At 40.3% G+C, this 12,759-nt stretch overlaps 1 pseudogene; it reads right to left on the bottom strand.

The window, feature by feature from the left end:
• Window positions 1-12,391: 12,391 nt before the first annotated feature.
• Window positions 12,392-12,520, bottom strand: LOC116467743 (U2 spliceosomal RNA; annotated as a pseudogene).
• Between the last annotated feature and the right edge of the window lie 239 nt (window positions 12,521-12,759).

A 12,759-nucleotide genomic window follows, 5' to 3' on the forward strand; every position in this document is an offset into this window, starting at 1 on the left:
AGCCCAGCCACATTCCCTGCAATAAGAAAAGCAGTTCCCTAACTTAAAACCAAGCTTTGGACCTCTCTGAAACTACTTGCTCCTCTTCCTCTCTCTAAATGACTCAACTCGAAGTTCTGACATTTCCATAACCCATTCTTATATGTGTGATTTGGTGCTGAATGATATGTTAGATAGACTAAGTGATTCCCAAGCCTGGTGCGACCCCTTAGTAAAGACCAACATTACCCATTTCCCATAACCCAGGCTGCTGTCACGGCCTGTCTAGTGGTTCTGTGGCCCAGATTTCATCATCCTTGGAGCCAATCTGAATTTGTCAACTCCCACCCAATCCCCACCCCATTCTTGTCCCCATCCCCAAGGCCTAGACGACTTTTTAATGATTCCTTCAGTTTTTTAAGACATTGTCCCTCCACCGAACTTTCCTAGGACATATTCTTGTTCTCAACTCATTTGCAGGGCAGTGATCTGTATAGTTTGTTTTGTTTATACAAACATTTGTTGAATACCTGCTATTATGCCAACCACTATGCTTTGAGATTGCGCTAAAGTTAAACAATGAGAAACAATCCCTGAATTCAAGGAAATGCTAGTCCATGTGGAGAACCAATAAGCACACAAATTATACAAGGCAGTGAACCAAATGCTCAGTCAAGTCTGAGAATGGAGCCTCCAAGCTGAAATATTAGTCTTTAGAGCAGAGGTCCTGTGGGCACTATACCTTTAAGGTTCCTAAGGACCGGAAATGAATCTTGTTTATTATTCTACCTCAACCTCTAACAAGTCCTTCAGTACACACAGCCAGTGCTCAATAAATAGTTGTTAAATGAATAATTGCACCTACCTACAAATTCCGGGTGATCTGAGTTACATTACGCAGGTTTCACAGAGCCAGACCAGGTAAATGAGAATACTCTTAAATTGTATCCCAGCAGTGCGGTTCATGAGAAAGAATTCTAATGTTGGGCTGGCCCTGAAATCAGTGAAACATGAGCTTTCTCCTAGCAGCCCCATCTGCCGACACAACTTTTCTCTACTGAATATATCTTACAGATCCTCAAGTTCAACCAGGTACTGAGCCTGCAGTCTTTTGCAACCTGTTTGAGAACTTCCAGAAGCAGAAGACTCACTCTCCATGAGGCTCAGTGCAGCTCAGACAAACCAAGAAGTCTTTCTTATTGATGAGATAACAAGTGTCTTCCTGAAACCTCCACACGTTTGCCCTAGGTTTGGCCCCTGAAAACACGAAGAACAAGTATGATACTTCTTCCAAAGAATAGCTCCTCCTCAGATACATGGAGGTTGAAGCTCACTGAACCTTCTCTTGGGCTGCCTAAAACTCTCCTCAATGTTACCAATTATCCTTCACTTTCTGATTCCCCTCATGGCCTTGACTAGTCTCCATTAAACACACTCTTAATTTCTCACATCTTTTTTTGAGTTTAGTATCCACAATAGAAGAATAGAATATAGTACTCCAAGTACCACCTGATATCAACATAAACAAGGCAAGTGCTATCACCTTCTCTATTCTAGATATTATGTCTTAATTAACATGGCCTACAATCATATTAAATTTTTATCCCAATCATAGCCCATTGCTGATTTACGTTGTGTTTACTGTCAAATAAATTTTCACATAAGATATTGCCAAGTTGTATCTCTTCATCTGGGACATTGTATAGTTGATTTTTGACCTAAGGGCGGGGTTTTTCATTTTTTCCCCATTACATTTTATCATGGTAGATTCAACTTATAATTCTAGTAGATCTCTTTACGGTTGTAAGTCTGTCATTCAACAACTTCAATATTTTTCCCAGTTTAAGTTAATTCATTTATTAATTAAAATGGGTAATTTATTGAGTGCTTCCTGGGTGCTGGACATTGTTCTAAGCACTGGGGATTCAACAGTGAACAAGACAGACAAAGCTCCTGTTTATGTGGAAATCACAAGTGTTAGGGTACAGGTAAGAGAAGGGCTGGGAAAGGGGGCATTGTGAGGTGAGGAATGCCCTCATGAGATGAGCATGCCTTCTATATGTTAGACATTTAATAAGAATTAAACTGATCTCTCTCTCCAAGTTGACAAAAACACTCTGGGTATGCTCTCCTGACCAGTTACACTTCTCAGTTGTCTACAGGAATGCCCACTGAGAACCTGGCATCAACAGTCTGTTGCATTTTCTTGGTTTTCATGCGAGTACCTATTCAGGTGCCCTAAGAAAAACTTTCATAATCCCCTCGGGAATATAACTGGTCTGACTCACTTCACCAGTCTGAGGTACAAACACATTCATATCTATTTTATTTTTCTGATTTGTCCATTAATCCCAACTAGTTCTCCTAAGAGAACTGCATACCGAGGGAATACAGAGAAAGGCTGTCTTCATAAAATCCAAAGACTCCTGGGATCCTTTCCTCAACATAACAGACTCCTCTATTTACATAACTAAAGGGAACTTAACGATTTTTCATGTAAGTATAAAAATGTAATATGAAGATAATTTGCTATCTTCACTTCTGTATTTAGAAGAGGCTAGAATATTAATTTTTAAGTATACTAATTCTATTAGCAGTTAGGGAAGGGGTGGCACTTCTTCATAAGAGATCAATTTGAAAAAAAAATACAAAAGGCCCTAAGCACTTCTAGGCATAGGCTTTAAAAGCCCTGGCTTGTGTACATAATAAAGATGAAAAAGGTAGAGAGATAAGAGACCTAGAAATCTGATCCACTTTTCCACCAGGAAAAGGAGGAAAATGCTCTTCTCTTTTTTCATGGTTTCTATTTTTCTTTTCTATTTTAACTTCAGAGAAAGACGTTAAGACTGAGAGGAGAGAGACTGCTGAACTGGAATAAACTGCAGAAGCTGGATTAGAAGACATTGAGCTGGCCAAAAATACAATACATTTTTAAATTGCAGCTTTCCAAACTAGTCTTGACATCTCACCCCAGGCACTGGCAACCTATCCCATATCCAGCTACAGGCAGCCTGCTGGAGAATTTCAGGGCCACATCAGCCATTCACCCACCCTCAGCAAAATATGCTCCCTCACCTTCCTACCTCCTTCTTACCAGCCTGGTCCTGCAGGCACCCAGGGGCTGGCACTCCACCAGGCCATTCCTCCAAACAAAGTCAGCCTTTCATCAATGGTCCCAAGTGCAAGATTCCCCTTCCTACACACTCTAGGCATCAACACATCTTCATGCCTTATCCGATCTTGGTTATCAAACTCTAGATGAAAAAAATGAAACCCAGTTTATTTATACCTTAGAAAAGAGTTTGTTAACCAAAACACATTTCTCAGAAGTGGAGTGTGACTTATTAGACTTTATATTATTCCATGTTAATTTTTCTCCATCTAATTATCAAAAGTGAAAAATACAGGACATCCACAAGACTCATTTGAACACAGCTGCACCCCTGTGTTAGCAAGTGACTTGTACCGATGCCATGGGGCTCAGTCAAAACAAAGAATCATCACTTAGAGGAGGTGAGGTTTGACCAACAAATTCTTTAGACCCTGGTAGTCAGTGCAAGAGCTTCTGAATGATAATAATGATAAAAGTAATAGCAGCAGCTAATATATACACAATTAGACACTGCACATTACATGGATTATCTCATTTCATACATGCAACAATCCTTTACAATTATAGCAGTTCCACAAAGTAGGGAATTTCTGTTTTAACTAGTCCTTCAAGAGGCAACTACTTTTCTCTAGTGTTCTACTCTTAGGACTGGAAGGATGAGACTTTGCGACCAGAAAGACTCATCATTAGAGTGGGCAGCTCCTTCCTTCCTCATGCCACACCCACAGGCAGCTGCCTTCCCTTTCCTGCAGCAGACAGGTCCCATCATATCCCACAGATGCAACCAAATGATTTCATATTGCTTTCAGCAATTACATGAAGAGGCATATGACTAAATCAGCCTATTATCCTCATTTCTCAACAACTCCCACAATATTGCATTTATAGAATTTTGGTGTTGTGACCTTCAAAACACATTGGTATTGTGACCTTCCTAGAATAATCCTTTAGAGTCACAGATATTTATTAAAACAAAGACCATGTTGTCTGGTAATAAAAGCTAAGGGAGGGTATGAGAATTTATTCTCCAGGTTAACAAGGACAAGATAACCCTCAGCACGCATCTGCAAGTAGAATGCTGTGTGGAACACTCCCTTATCAAACTATTTCCTGAATAGCAACCCTCAAGAGAAGCCTGACATGTCTTATTATTTTTATGCTTCTGCATGTGCACTTGTATTACCAATAATACCCTGTCAATGCATTGAGTTTGTTTGCTGTTTATTTCCTAACAAGAAAGTGTTCATCGTATGAAGTAGAGAAGGAGTATTTTCATGGGATAGGCATTTTGGAGAAGAGAAAAAGCAAATGAGAGAAGTGGGAAAATGTTTTCAGTGAAGGTATTTGCCTTGATTCACATTTCTTCCAGAATTTGCTTTCTTTCTCATTACAAAGGTTGGATTTTGAAAGTCTTTGTTATCCAATGAGTTTAAGAGGTGCTTAGAAGCATCTGAAAGCAGAGCCTTGGCCAAGCAGGTGGTCTCTTCTTGCTCTACCATTCACATTTCTATTCCTTTCACCTTTCACATTGGCAATGAGAGGTTAATGTCTGCAAGGTAAAGCACTAAGCAAAATTTAACGCCTGAAGACTCCCTTAGCCTTTGATAATTGCTAATTCTTTGGCAATAAGAATGTTTCTATCTTTCTCATCCCCGGGCCCAGCACACTGCCTGGCACTCAGAGAGCAGATTATTATTTGGTGAATTTACTTGAGTCAAAATGAACACCCAACCAACTCATGAGCCTGCCTAGGAAGAGGAGAAGCTCTTTGGGGCAGATCTTATCCGATCTTGGTTATCAAACTCTAGATGAAAAAAATGAAACCCAGTTTGGGATCTGTTACCAAAGAACTATAAACTTCTTCCAAAGCTGCCCCAGAGCAGTATAAGGAAAATGTTATTAATTAATAAATCCAGATATTATATACTTATTTCTCTAAATACAAGAGAAAATATTTCCCCAAAAATCAGAAAATAGAAAACAATTAAAGCAACATGCATCTACCAAGAAAAGATTAACAGTTAAGCACTTTGCTGCTGAACTTGGGTTATTGTAGATGGACGATGTTAATATATGAGGTAAACATAGATTTTTGTTACTAGATTTTTCAGAGCTGATTTAAATAAAAACCAATAAGATATCTGGAATCTGGAAAACTTGTGTGTTCCACTGGCAGCAGTAAATCTAGTCTTTTGGTTTTGGTTTATTTCATTCTTAATTTTACATAATGTAATTTTCATCATTCTGAATTTAAAAATAATGACAGTTGAAGCAAACAACAGTCCTGATGACTTCCCTTCACAAGCTTCCCACTTTGAGGAAGTCATCTTCTTTCACTGGAGCAGAAGCACATACCTTCATCCCTTTCTCTTTTTTTTTAGTTTCTTTTTATTTTTGCATACCCTTCCTCAGCCTTAAATATGAAATGTATGGGAGTTGTTCTTCCTCACTGTAATATTCAAGCAAAAATATAAACCAGTTAATGCTCTTTGTGTTTGCCCTCCCTCCTCACTCCCACAGTCACCTTGCAATACCAGGTCCTCATCACCTTAAGAATTATTCTGGCAATAAGACTTCTGATAGCCTTACCCTCCTCATTGCCAGCCCAGGCTTCTCCCTTAGACTGCTTCTGCTTACCTGTAATTTCCTTAAGGGCAGGCACCATATTTATTCATTTGCATTCCAAGCAGTCTGTGCAAGCTCTAATACACAGTGAGTTTTCTTTAAATGATTGATAATTGAGTGAATGGATAACCAAGCTGGCTTCCTAAATATAACTCATTGCGTTATTCCACTGCTGAAATCTTGTTAATGGCTGGCTACAGCCTGCCTCATCAAAATATAGTTGATCACATTATTACATATTTCCTATTTGTGAATTCACCTAGTTGATAAATTTTTCTGTGATCCCAAAATCAACACTCAAGTGCTTTCAAGGTCACTCATTGGCATGCGCAGAGCAGCAAATTTTGAGTCACCCAATGTGCATGTTCCCAGCTGAGGTTGAACAGGGCAACACTCTGCCTTCTTGTTTCAGCTCTCAGACTTTAAACAAGTGTCCCTTCTATGGTCTATTTAGTGCCATGTTGTCTCACATTTTTGTGCCATTCATTCATAATTTTGCTGTTTAAAATGACCCCCAGTTTTAGTGCTCAAGTGCTATATAGTGCTCTAAGTGCAAGAAGCATGGAATATTTCTCAGGGAGAAAACACATGCATTAGATAAGCCCTGTCAAAACATAAGCTACAATGTGTTGGTAGTGAGTTCAATGTTAATGAGTCAACAACATATATTATATAAAGTGTCTTTAAACAAAAACACATATCAAACAAGGTTATGTATTGCTTGGTTGTAGAAAATGTGAACAGAGGCCCACAGGAACCTAACCCTGAATTTCCCCTAGGACCAAAAATTCAGTATTTGCTAATTCAGTGTTCACGGTGACCTCATAACTGCCATGAATAACTAGAACCTGTTATAAATTGTCTCTAATTTCATCCCAGGGCCCTCAGATTATTGAGGGCCATGACTATTACCTTGGCCCCTCTACTCCTTAGCAGTAAGTATCCATACAGTCACCTTGCTCCCTCTAGACCAGGCTTCTGTCATCTGTACTTTCCTTCATGTTTAACCATAAGGTCCTTTCCAGATCTCACTTTCTCCATGAAGTCTGCTCTACAGAGGTTAGCCCCGATTAATTGACTCATCTTTGAACCTTTAATGTAACTGTTACCTTGTCTGTATCATGATACTTAATATTTAACTATATGCAATCTTGATTTAGTCCCTACTTAATTAATGTTATTTGCTAGCCAGTTTGGTTACAATCACCTTAAAGGCAGGTGTTCACCTCATATTTATATCAGTTTCCTTTATTTATATGTACATATAAATATACTATCTACCTAATAAGGCCAAGTGGTTCTAATCTACCTTTTTTCATATTATTATAGTATGATGGAGCTATAAAGAGCGTAAAACTCCTCTAGGCCATCCTGTATTTTTATAAAGGAGGAATCCAGGACCTAGCAAGTGCCCAAGGACATGTCATTTTTATGTCTGGAACAGAAGTTGGGGCCATGACTCTCAGCTCTGTGCAGTTTCCATTGCTCTAAACCAGCCATAATGAAATCCTTTCTATTAACATTTATTTTTATAGAAACAAAGCTTATCCATACTTACATCTATGAAAATGAAAAATAGGAGTCAGCTGTAGCTGAACCCTAATTCACTCTGGAAATTGGTCATGTTCATCTATGGATATATGAACCAACCGGAGGAAAAAATAAGCCACTACCAACTCCATGAGAGGTGTCCCATCACAAAATTTTCCTTTTATGTTAATGATTGTTTCAAATTGTCTGTGTTTTGATTATGTGTATACTTTTTTCTACATTTAAAGCCTTATAGTCGCAGAAAATTACAAAATAATTTAAGCTCCAGTAAATATTTTTGTTATAGAAAGATGAGATAGGGTAATTAAGATAGGATTTTAAAGAATAAGACAAAATAAGATAAAATTAGAAATGAAAAGTAGAATAGAAATATAAGTAGAAGAAGCTAACAAAACAATCTCAAACTTCTGACTGATAAGAAAATGTGTTCATGTATATTTTTAATGAATTTTTACAATGTCTATAAATCATCTTAAAATATTACAACATACATAGTATTTTTTGTTTGTTCCAATTAGTTTAAATTTTCACTATAGGAGAAGTCCGTTGCCTTAATCAAAAACATGCTGTCCAGGGGTGACCAGATGGGGATTTAAAAGGGAGCTTTCTAATCCAAATGCAGCTAACAAAAGTCTTCTATTATCCACGTCTCCATCAGAACTGAGGCTTTCTAAATGAATATTGTGAATGTCAGAAATGGGTTTTAATTAATAGAAATACTGACCTGTTGATCAGCATGATGGATATTGGAAATTGGCTCTTTGACATAATTAAGAGAATTCAGATATGTGGCTTGGCTAAACATACTTTAGACACTTGTCTATATTTGTTTTAACAGACCATATGCTAGGCTTGATTCCCTAAGTCCTGACTCCAGCTAGTGGCTTAACAGGAATAGTGGATGGCTGGTGCTGATTATTCATATAACATAATCTTTCCATAGAATGTTGCTCTTGGCCTTAAGTGACTCTTTCAGACAAAGAGTAGTTGAAGCACATGAAAGAACAGAGGGCTGATGTGTCACTGAGTTTACAGAAAAAGTAGCAAGAACTGATTTGAAGCAACTTTGCTACTTAATGTTTGTTCATCAGTATCTGCATGGTGGCAAAATTTGACATGAGATGCAAGTCTATGGAAGAATGGCTGTCACTCCCTAGATCATTTTTGCATTTACCGACCCCATTACTATTTGATTATGCTGTTAAAGCACATTGTCATAGGTCAGTTGGCTAAATAGGTGGTAGAGTGTATCAAACTGCTAGAGTATCTGGATTCCATGGTACACGTTTTAAAAGAGTAACATGGCCGGGCGCAGTGGCTCACTGCTGTAATCTCAGCAGTTTGGGAGGCCGAGGTGGGCGGATCACCAGGTCAGGAGATCAAGGCCATCCCAGCGAACACTGTGAAAACCCAACTCTACTAAAATTACAAAAAAATTAGCCGGTTGTGGTGGCGGGCGCCTGTAGTCCCAGCTACTTGGGAGGCTGAGGCAGAACGGCATGAACCTGGGGTGCAGAGCTTGCAGTGAGTGGAGATCGCGTCACTGCACTCCAGCCTGGACAACAGAGCGAGTCTCCGTCTCAAAGAAAAAAAAAAGAGTAACGTAATTTCTAGTAACACTATTTAAACATATAATGAATAATTACAAGTGCCAACTTCAAAATGCATGATTAGGTACATAGTTCTGCTGTAGGATTTAAGTGGTATGTGAGCAAAAAGTTTGAGCATCACTGTTCTAAGCTGCCTGCAGGTCTATCTTGGCTAAGGACACTTAAATATCTGTTAGATGTGGCTCATCTGATGCCATTTACCGCTTCTGCTCCACAATTTACCCTCCCACTTGCCTCAGTTAATTTACCCACTGCAGAGCAGCTCACCTGAACTCCCCCCAGCCTTCAGGAGTGACAGCAGAGAAAACACCACCTAAAAAATGATTATGGTAATGCAAAGGCCCAGAACCTAGAGACGCATGATAATGTGGGTGGGAAGAGTGCTGAGAGAAAGAGGGACTTGAATGTCCATGTGAAACCTGCACCTAGTGTGCAGGCTAGAGTGGTTGCCACAACAACCCCTCCTTGAGGGCCACTTTGCAAAGCCTGCCTTGCACCCAACCGAGCAGGACTTCTGAAATCAGACAGTAGGTGAAAGACTTAACTCTTCCATCAGGGATGATCACAGGGTGTTGGAGGTATTTGAAATCTCTTGAGGTAAGTAGTGTATGATCTTGGTGCAAACTCAGGGTCTCCTTCTCCAGGCATAGAAATTGGCTATGCAAGTGGCGATTACAGCTAGAATGCTACTTCTAAAATACACAATTAGACATCCCTAACTTAAAGCCTTTTAGCAATTTCCTGTAACTTTCAGGCTGACGGTCAAACTCCTTAACTGAGCACACAAATGCTTCATGATGTAGCACATTCCATACTCTCTGGCTTCATCTCCCAATACTGCCAGAAAGCACTCTGCATTCACTATGGCTATCTCCAATAAGGAGCAGGCCTCCAGCTGTGTCAGGCTATTGTCCCAACTTTGGGACTATACAAAAACTAGTAGGTCTGCCTAGAGAGCCCTTCCTACTACTTCACCTGGCCTGCACCTCTTCCTCAAAGACATAGCTCAGGTATCATTTCCCAGACCTCACATTTCCATTGTTTATTTCCTTGTGCCCCTAAAACAACCCCAATCTGGCATTCATTATATTGTGCTGTATGTATTCGTTCATTCACTTGCTAGCTCTCCTTGCAATTTCCTGGCAGGCGAGGCCTGAGGAAAGAGGAAACCAGTTAATTATATAAATGAACTAAACAATGACATAAAAGGACCTGGGAGATGGAGGAGTTGGGAAATGAAATAGAAATGAGGAAGACAGGAAGAGGTACAGAGGCAGAGGGAATCAGTGGACTCTCCCCACCTGCTTTCCCATCCCAACATGCAGGCCTTCGTCCCTGCTTTGTGCTCTGTCAGAAAAATCAGCAGGGCTCAAAAACCAGCCCTGCCACTCAGCTGTGTAGCCTGGCGTAAATTACTAATCCTCTCTCAACCCCAGTTTCCTCCTCTCTCAAATGAAGATATAATTATATTAACTTCCGTCATAGAGTTGTTATAAAGATTAAATTAGATAATACTTATGTTGCACCGGACAAAGAGCCTAGCACATAATAAACACAGGATAGATATTAGCAAAAAAAAAAAAAATGCATTTCTAGTTCATGTCGAAGAATAAGAGAGCACACTTTTTTGTTGTTTTGTTTTTTATTTTTCTTTAAGTTCTGGGATACCTGTGCAGAACATGCAGGTTTGTTACATAATGCCCCACCTCCCCTTGCCCCCAACTCCCTGAGAGGCCCCCATGTGTGATGTTCCCCTCCCTGTGTCCATGTGAGAACACACTTTTTCTCAGGCTTCATAAGGCCCATGGCCTGGACTAAGGCATTGGACTAGTCTGATATAAAGTTATACTCTGATTCAGAACATTTAATCTCAGTGTTGAGCACAGCAGAGCAAACCTAAATCAGTAATGTCACCACCAATTTGAGTCTTTAGCTGAAGGATGACAGCAATAACAAACTTGGGGTTGGGGTCAGGAAGATTTTGCTATATCTGTATTAACAACATAGTTTTAGTGTCTTGACCCTTAGAAAGAAAATAAAAAAGCATATGAAAGATCTAAGGAGGATCCAGCCCCACAACAAAAGAGGCTTCACTTAGTGGGGCCTGAGCTTCGCAAGCCGCCTGAGAATTCTAAAAAGTTCTTTTTCTTCTCATATGCATGGTAACAGAGTATTTGCCTGTTGACCCAACCACTAGATTGGACTCGGAGGTAAAATATTATCCAGTTGGATTAATTATTATCTCACATTGGACTGGATGCCTCTGCCATGCATCAGTTTTCTTGGTTGGTCACTGATTAATAATCATCGTCTTAACATTCTAGACATGCTGCCTGATTAGTAGTTCCTGGCAGCAGTGGCTGATAGCAGTTACTGGAATCTCTCCTCACTGGGTGATTACATAATATCTACACCTAGCTGCACAGCTGGTCACGATAAGCCACGATGTTTGTCCTGAAGATAGTGTCATGTTCAGCAGACTGATCTTATTATTTGCTCAGCACACTTCACTTTTGCCCCCTTTGTGCCTTGCTCTCTCTTTCCTCCCCCAACAATGGCTTTTCCTCCTCTCTAATTGTTCAAATTCTACAAGTCTTTTAAGGCCCAAGTCAAATGCCCCTTTTGACCATCATGAACTCAAGTAAAAAACAGCTTGTTTCCGAATTCCCACTGCACTCTATTTTCTATGCAGTGATTTTTGTTTTATATCCTCTTTCTTTACTAGCGCAACGCCTCACACACAGTAAGCACTAAATGACAGTTTGTTGAAGGCATGAACTAGTGACCTACTACAACTAAGGCTGCAATAGATTACTTCAAAATATAAATAAATAGGTTATATTTATGAAAAGAAAACACTTTACTCCCTATGAGGAAATCCTGCTTTGTAACCAATAGCTAAGTCCACTTCCTGCTGTGTGCCTCCTGAAGGGCTTGGGAAGCAGACTCTAGGTGGAATGCATTCTAGAATTTCATCTCTGGCTTGTCACCAAAATAACTTGGCCTTGCTCTCAATCTGTGGATATTGAAACTATGCCCTAAAGTAGTAGCAACAGAGTTCAGAGTTAGGGAAATTTGGAAGTGATGTGATTACTTTAAGTTGATGCTTTGGATTGAGGAGCAAAAATGCCCTCCACTTCGTGGATCTACTCATTCCTAGAAATAAGAGTCTTTGAGGGGCTAGAGGTGATCAAGAGTTGGGTCAAGGTAAAAGTTGGGGGAAAATAGAGGAGACTTATATAGACTCAAAATTCAGGAATTGATTCTGTCTTTATTTTCTGAGATAAGAGTCTCGCTCGGACCCTCAGGTTGGACTGCAGTGGCGTGATCTCGGCTCGCTGAAACTTCCGCCTCCCGGGTTCAAGTGATTCTCCTGTCTCAGCCTCCCGAGTAGCTGGGATTATTGACGCGCAGCACCACGCCTGGCTAATTTTTGTGGTTTTTGTACCTTCTGTCTTCTGACCTTCAGTACCACATAGAGCCGCAGAAGACTAGAAACACGTTGTATCCCCGGAGGGGTTGCACCGTTCCTGGAGGTACTGCAATACCAGGTCGATGCGTGGAGTGGACGGAGCAAGCTCCTATTCCATCTCCCTAGTCCAAAAATCCATTTAACGTGGAGCCAAGATGGCCGAATAGGAACAGCTCCGGTCTCCAGCTCCCAGCCCCAGCGACACAGAAGACGGATGGTTTCTGCATTTCTGCTTGAGGTACCGGTTTCATCTCACTAGGGAGTGCCTAACAGTGGGTGCAGGACAGTCGGTGAAGCGCACTGTGTGCGAGCCGAAGCAGGGCGAGGCATTACCTCACTCGGGAAGCGCAAGGGGTCAGGGAGTTCCCTTTCCTAGTCAAAGAAAGGGGAAACAGACGGCACCTGGAATA

This window comes from Hylobates moloch, unplaced genomic scaffold (assembly GCF_009828535.3).
Source record: "Hylobates moloch isolate HMO894 unplaced genomic scaffold, HMol_V3 SCAFFOLD_4, whole genome shotgun sequence".
In the NCBI taxonomy this organism is placed as follows: Eukaryota; Metazoa; Chordata; class Mammalia; order Primates; family Hylobatidae; genus Hylobates; species Hylobates moloch.